An 8,516-nucleotide genomic window follows, 5' to 3' on the forward strand; every position below is an offset into this window, starting at 1 on the left:
TAATGAATGAAGCTATTATATTTAAAGAGCAATAACTTGAAACAGATTGGATGAAGGAATGTGCAAGGACATGGTGGTGGTGATGAACTCTTGTTTAATCTAAAGATCAAACAAGAGAGAGCCGATCTTCCCCTGTGAACTTCATTATTGTACCAATACATGACTTAAAGTAACTAAAGTAACTATTTAAACCAGTTTTTGTTTGATTTCTTTTTCTCTATTTAGCCCCTAAAGTGCACACTTCAAATATGTAGGACAAAATGATTGATTCTTTTTGGGAATTTAAAAAAATGTATATGGTCTGAATTTTTGAAGACAGAATTGTTATCATGATCATGATCATCATCAGTTCTCATTGCCTGATGTGGGTGCAGCTGTATTTGACAGCTAGATAAGGTGCAAAGTGAAACTATGCAGTAAATCAGGCTTGTATATGCTTTGAGAAACCACATACACGTTCAGGGAAATGCTTTCCATATTGATCAAGGCTTTCCATCTACAGTTCAGTCATGTGTAGGCTATATTTATATTTTCATGTCATTTCAGTTGAGTGAATGAAATGCAAATGATTTCCTTTTGGTTTACCAAAACAAATTATTGAAGGAGTACCTTCATGTTGTGAAGTACACTGGTTCTAAATTGACTTGTGAATGTGAGTTAGTCTGTTTCTCTGTGTTAGTCGTCTTTTTACAGAGTGTGTGATCCATCACACACAATGCTATCTGGGAAATGCTCCAGATTCCCTTTGCAAGGCAAAGCAACAATATGTTGGATGAATGGATAACTATACATTTATTTCACAAAGCCAGCCAAAATCATATTGGGTTTGCAGTGTAAATTCAAAAATACTCTTTTCTGTCTTCTGTTCTGAGAACTAAAGGAGGGTTTGGGATCACCTGATCCACCTTGATCTAAGCTTTATCAAAAAAGAAAGTTTTGAATCTCATCTTAAAATTAGAAAGGGTGTCTGTCTCGCAAATCCAAACCAGGAGCTGGCTCCACAGGACAAAGGGCAGAGAGCTGAAGGTTCTGGGTCACATTCTAAAAGTGCTCATTACTCATGAGCTTCTTGATCATGACTGCTGTAATAAATTGTAACCAATTAATTCCTTCAGCTTTGTCCATTAATTTTCTAGAATAAAACAATAATATATGAGTCTTTGTGTTTTCTAATCCTACAGCACCTTACTATAATTAAGAGCAAACATGCTGAATGTGTTCTGAACCAGACTGGATTTTAGTAAAAGGGATCATAAGACATTTATTTCCTGTAGGTATGAAGCCAATCTTTGCTTAGCCTAAAATTACAACAACAACAATAATAATAATAATGATAATAATAATAATAATAATAATAATAATAATAATAATAATAATAATAACAAGCAAGCAGTTTCTTGAGTGATCTTGCAGAGTACAAAGCAGCACTTTAAAGGAGTGGTTGAGAATTTGGGTGTAGGGATCCATGCGTGCAAGAACAGGTTGTGTTGTGAAATGGAAAAATGCCTAACTGAATACTTAAAATAACCACATGCTGTATTAACAATGAGCCTTCGTGACTGTGCTAAAAAAAAAACCAGCTCGACACAGGTTCTTCAGGACATTTAAAGTTAGCACAATTATGACCTCAGATGAGTCTCAAAGAATGCTGTAGATGAAATGTTTCTCACAGGAGGATCAGTGGTTTCAACAGTGTAGGAGGCTGTGGTTGCCACAAGATGTGTAAAGGAAAAAGTTGTAACCACACAATCAAGTAAAAAGATTGTGAAATGCCTGCCAAACCAAGCAGGCAATTGTTGTATAGATAAGATTGGATTTTCAGTATCCTTTACCAGAGAAACACTTGCAGGCGGTGAGATTTTATTTAGAACAACCAGTGTTAAAATGTGATCAATCAATATAGAAGCACCATGATTGTTTATCTATTAAATGAAAATTAAGGTTGATGTGAATGAATTTTAGGGGGGAAAACAACATTTGAAACTGAATATTTGTCCTGATAATGGGTGATGATGGATAAACTGCTACCTGTAAAGTAAGCAGTCACTATTGAACATTAGGGCCACTCACATTAAAAAAGGCAAATGGCAGTAATTCCTAAATTACTAAGATTAAAAATTATGCCCACTGATATGTTTTTACATATGAAAGTTAAGACCACAGAGGAGTCTCGTAGATGTATTGAAGGAGGACATGCAGGGGGTTGGTGTGACAGAGTTATAGGGTGAAATGGAAGCAGATGATCTGCTTTAGAAACCCTTAAAGGAAGCAGTCAAAAGAAGAGTAAAAGTTAAGACTTTGTCCTGCGGTGCTTTACTTACAAGGGTTTTTTTTTTAAGATTTTAAAAATTTGTCAAGCAAAATGTATAAAGTTTATATGAGATATTGTTTAGAATGGCTATGTTTAGATTTTACATAAAATCCTTGAATGTGATACACAACCTACGCAAAAGAACACACCCACTTACACTGTACTACTGAGCGTTCAGACAAACCCATGGCGCAACACACCTTCCAAAATAGAAAGAGAAGAATCAGTGTAAAGAACAATAGCAATATCAACAGGGATTTGAGCGCACTGTACTCAAGCTTATATATGAACACACTGTCTCAAGGAATGAGGGGAAGAGTTGCTTTCAGATCACCACTAAAGTGTCTATCCTGACGTCAAGTTAGACCAAAGGCGCTTTATTTTTTATTGTTTTATTTTTATTCTCAACCACTTTCCAACCCCTTTTGATTTTGCCATGTCATTATAAAATGCATAAACACTAAAACAGTTCAGCTTGATGCATTGTCAAATAACTTTATTCTGCACTTACATAGCACCTTATAAATCTTAGCTTGGTTTTACTTGGTTTTCTCACTGACACATTCAACCTCTCACACTAGTAACAGCAGAAATGCCGTGCAGGTGCTTGCCTACTATCGGGACTGAGGTGGGAATTAGTGTCTTTCCCAGGGACACCAGAATCTGAAATTGCTACACATAGTCAGAATCTGGTATAAACAATATGAAAGTGTGGATCCGTCCTGCCTTGTATCAACAGCTCAAGCAGCCGCTGGTGTATTAGTGTGTTGAATATTTAATGCAAATGCAGTTTTAAGGCAATAGCTCATAAGAATATAAGAAGATAAATTTAAATATACTGCCTACCATTCAGGTTTATATATTGCTTCTTATTTCATATGGCTTAACTAGCTGCCATGCTTTGACTAAGAGAATCTTCCAGGTTAAGCTGAATTTATTATTTGATCAAAGGAAATATACCAAAATTGCATGAGAATAATTTAGAAAATGCAGACATGTAAATTAAAGTGTGATAAGTGAAATTTAAAAACACATGTTTGTAACTCAAACAGTTCACTGTAAATTATTTGAAGTTATCAGCTTACATTGAACAGGTTAATTGCCAGTTCTTTAATTACAGGTTAAGAACTGTCGTACTGTCACTTGGCTTCATTGGTATTCTGTTATGAAACCTTTTTTCACAAGAAGCAACTACGCCCAGTTTTGTTTACATAATTCCTTTGACAGTGACGCACAAAGGGACTGCTTAGCAAATAAAAATGTTTTAATAACTACTAGACATGATCCCCCGCAGAAAGTAATCTGCCATTTAACAACGGTTAATTTTTTTCTTACAACAAAACCATTTATCTTAGTTTATGCGTATTTGGTTTCTTGTTTTGTTGTTTTATTAAACCTTGTTAATTCTCAGCACACCAGCAGTTTATTCAGACTGCTGTTAGTTGATCAGTCTTGCCTGACCAACTAACAGATGCTTTTTTGCATTGTGTTGCTAACTTTTCTCCACGCGTATCATGTCAGTCTTTTCAAATCCTGCATCAGTTGTGATTATATTGATTAGATTTTTTTCAAAAAAGATGTACAAATGACCTTGTGAAATCATCACATGCATCACGGCACATGCATCTCTCAGGTCCTGTGTCAGGTTTTTGCTGGATTTTTTCCCCCTGTTCCTTAGGACACAAATTAAAGTATGTAAGATGTATAATTAGGAAGTCCCCCTCTATTTTCTAAATATTTTCTTAAGTGTTGCTGACTCACACCTTACTTGACAAGCCACATTGAGATTGACTTGACAAGCCAATCTCTAAAGGTTGATGAGATGACTCAGTGGGTTTGTAATGAGATCTTGAAACTCCATACCAGTGAAAAACCAAGTCAAACATGAACGATTGTCGCTTTTAAATCTGGCGAGTTGACGGGTCTGGGTTTGTCATATAGCTCTCTCATTTGTCAAGTGGAATTTGTTTTATTTATTTATTCACTATTTTTTCACTTCTTTGCAAGCAAATGCAGAAAAGAAATTTAGTGAAGTAAAAGTTTGCTGGAACAAAATAAAGGAAAACAAAATGAAACTGTATAATCACTTTTTGAACAAACGCAAAAATCTTGAGTCACCCCTCAAATTACTTGTTATTGTTGTTACTTGATTTTATCTTTGACATTTTTTCATAGATTTAACTAAACAGCATGGGAATAAATTATGTGTTTTTGTGACAGGCTACTAATAACAAAGTGCCAAAAGATACCATTTAATCCTGATTCTTTGCTAAGTTGTCTGCTTTGTGTAGAAACAACACTGGTTCATCGTTTGACTTATGAGCATTTTTAATGCCATCCATCCATCCATCTTCTTCCGCTTTATCCGGAGCCGGGTCGTGGCCTGGGAACACCTTGTGAACGCCAAGAGATATAATCTCTCCAGCGTGTCCTGGGTCTGCCCCGGGGTCTTCTCCTGGTGGGACATGCCCGGAACACCTCACCCAGGAGGCATCCTTGTCAGGTGCCCGAACCACCTCAGCTGGCTCCTTTTGATGTGGAGGAGCAGCGGCTCTACTCTGAGCCCCTCCCGGATAACTGAACTCCTCACCCTATCTCTAAGGGAGAGGTCAGCCATCCTTCGGAGGAAGCTAATTTCCACTGCTTGTATCCGCGATCTCGTTCTTTCGGTCACTACCCACAGCTCGTGACCATAGGTAAGGGTAGAGACGTAGATCGACCGGTAAATTGAGAGCGTCCCTTTTACGCTCAGCTCTGTCTTCATCACGATGGTCTGATGCAGTGTCCGCATCACTGCAGCTGCAGCACCAATCCATCTGTCGATCTCCAGGTCCCTTCTCCCATCACTCGTGAACAAGACCCCGAGATACTTCATCTCCTCCACTTGCGGCGGGAACTCGTCCTCGACCCAGAGTGGGCACTCCACCCTTTTCCGGCTGAGAACCTCAGCCTCAGCTGGCCTCAGATTTGGAGGTGACGATTCTTATTCCCACCGCTTCACACTCAGCTGCGACCCATTCCAGTGCGAGCTGGAGGCCATCACCCAATGAAGCCAACAGAACCACATCATCCGCGAAAAGCAGAGATGAGATTCTGAGGCCACTTAAGTGAAAGCCCTCCGTCACCGGGTCTGTCCAGCGTTCTCCCCCGCCACCTGATCCAACTCACCACCAGGTGGTGATCAGTTGACAGCTCAGCCCCTCTCCTTACCGGAGTGTCCAGGACATATGGCCGCATCATTCCTCTGAGAATGAGTGAAAAAGCAACCAATGTTCAAAGAAAAACTTTGAAAGATCTTCATGAAGTCTACTGCTCATTACCATTTAAAAGTAAAGTACTACAAAGTCTGGCTTCTTGTAATAAAAACAGAAAGAAATGAAGGTGGCTCAAAGTGCTTCTCCAGCACTGTAAAATAAATAATTCATGAGTATTTGCCATTTACTTTGGATAATCTTAACAATCTTACTCTTGTCCTCTGTTGCATTCCCTTGAATAGTACAGACCTCTGGGAATTCCGCCTACATTTGTGCAACCCTGTGGACAGCTTTTTGTCTTTCTTTCAAGTCACCACAAACATCCAGGCACAAGATTACAGGGTACTCATTTCTGAAGCGCAACTCAACAGCATTCTTTGAGAGCCCTTTGCAATTAAAATGCTTTGGGGGGGGGGGAAACTATTGAGAAACCACTTGTGAAGTCTGAGAAACCTTGTTGTACATCTAAGTACTGAATACCTAAATATATTTCTAAAGGTGCTACTGGCATGAAATTCTGTGGTCGGCAGCAACTCATCCCATCAAACAGGAAAGAAATCAGACCAGTAGATGTTCATATATTAAGTTTTGTGTAATAGTGAGAACTGACCCAGAGAAAAAGTATTAAACATGCTTACTGAAATGTATTTACTACTTTGTACAAAACACTTTGTTGGTGATGACAGCTTTAAGACTTTTGCACACAACTATATATAATTATCAGTTACTTACCTCAAGATGATACTGTTTTCATGACATGGATTTACCCCATCACACCTACATTTACCTACACATTACACCTATTAGAAGTAATGTTAGTCTGATAAAGGCAAAACCATTAGGCTGATGATTTTTTTATATGCATCTATGTCTTAACATAACTTAAATCACTCTTTTCAAAGAAATAAATGGCAAAGCAGCAGCTTTTTTCATTAGACTACTACACAGATTGTTCCTCAGATCCAAAAAACAAACAATAAAGCACTTTAAATAAAAAGACAAAAACAAAAAAACAACACCACCATTGCTAGTGCAATGTGCAATGTGTGCAATGCATATTTTAATCTCATATTCCAAAATGTGGCAGCATTTCACTATGGTAATGACTGCTTCACATGTGAAGAATGAAAATTATTTGTGCTATGTATTATGATGACCTTTAACAGATGAAGGCTCAAAACTGGCTTGAGTATAATTTGAAGACGCACGTAAGCTGCACTCTTGTTCGTTAAGTTGTTTGTATGTGTCTTTTCTTTTGGTTTAGCAGAATTGTTGTTATGCAGGTTTAAAAGTATGCAGCAAGCCTAATCTCCCCTGAAGCGACAGGATCACTAATCCTGTTTGACTATCAGATGATATGTGGGGAAGTGCAAAGCAGAAAACAGCACAGACATTGACGCAGCACTTCAAATAAAAGTTGTGCATACTGAGAACAAATGAGGCTTAATTATTCATTAGTTAATTAATGTCTGATGTAAAATTCAGCCAAATTATATCATGAAAGGTTTCAGTGGTTTAAGATACTTAGGAATGATCTGCTGATAAGTCAGACAAACAGAATCTCAAAATTACGGTATAATCTGCTCCACTGTCTGTGAAGAGAAATAGGATATTTAAACTGATTCAGATATTATACAACTGGCAGGCTTTGTGTAGAAACTATGAAGTAGAAAATGGATCACTAAGCACAATACTGTGTTGAGATGAGCTTACAACACGTGATCCCAGCTCTATACATAAATGATTGATCGAAAGAATCCCATATAACTTTGTGCGTCTGGAGCCGCCCTTTATTTCTTCATAGAGCCAGACTTTGTAGCAATTTTTTTATTTAATAGTCTTGAGAAAGAAAGTGAAAGTCTTTCAGAGTTTTTTGTTGAACACTGACAGACACTTGATGCTGACTTTTGAGTCATTGGAGCATTAAAAAAAATGGCTCCTACACATACCAGACATCTTAGCAAAAAAGACTTGTACTTGCAGTGCAAAAACAGCTCATTTGTCACCATTTCTTTATCTGAATCTATGACAAAGCCCAAGGATACAAATAAATAGAAAAAATAAAAAATATGGGGGTGACTCAAGACTTTTTTACTGTATGACAGGATAAAATGAGCTATATGACAAAAGAGACTGTTGGGATTAAATTATTTGAAGTGCCTCAATTCTATGCTTTACATTAACTAAAATGCCATATAACCATATAGTGTACTGTAGTATTAAGTGGACACGGCCCTGAAAAATAAGGACATTAGACTACGTGTCCTCGGGGGGTAGAATGCTGTAGACTTTCGCTCACGCTTGCCTGGGAGAAAGTAGATAACAGGGGACCATCTTCTAGTGGAAAGTTACTGAAAACACCGTTGTTTAGACTAGAGAGGGACCAGCAGATTGACTGTTTGATTGTAATTGATTGTTTATTCCGAGAAGAAAAACAGGAATGGGATATAACACTGTTTTATATCCCATTCCTGCTATAAAACATTCTCTAACACTGAGAGAGAGAAAGAATGTGGATGTTTAGGTTTCATGACTTTGGAGAAATGGTCAGACACTTCGAGATTTGCCGGATACCCTCCCGTGCACATGTCCCGTCCGGAAGTTTGTAATACTCAAAGTGTCTATTGAATAAAGAGATTGTTGATTGAGCATTAAACACCAAGTGTTGTTTTTCCTTCAGCCCAAAGATCAAAGAATTGGGACATTCAACAAGACCAAGCAAACTGAAAGACTTCCAAGCGATGCTTGTTATTGTTTGGCTACCAGTATGGTGTTTCAACACCTCAGTACAAACCTGTTGAGCCATCTCATCAACTTTAAGAAATCTAACAAATGGGGGTTGTCACATAAGGTGTGAGTCAGTAACACTTTGGAAAACATGAAGATAATAGAATTGGACTGAATAACTTTACATCTCATCTGCTTTTCATTCTGGGTAAGTTTCCTTTTAT

The sequence above is a fragment of the Neolamprologus multifasciatus genome, chromosome 3 (assembly GCF_963576455.1).
Source record: "Neolamprologus multifasciatus chromosome 3, fNeoMul1.2, whole genome shotgun sequence".
In the NCBI taxonomy this organism is placed as follows: Eukaryota; Metazoa; Chordata; class Actinopteri; order Cichliformes; family Cichlidae; genus Neolamprologus; species Neolamprologus multifasciatus.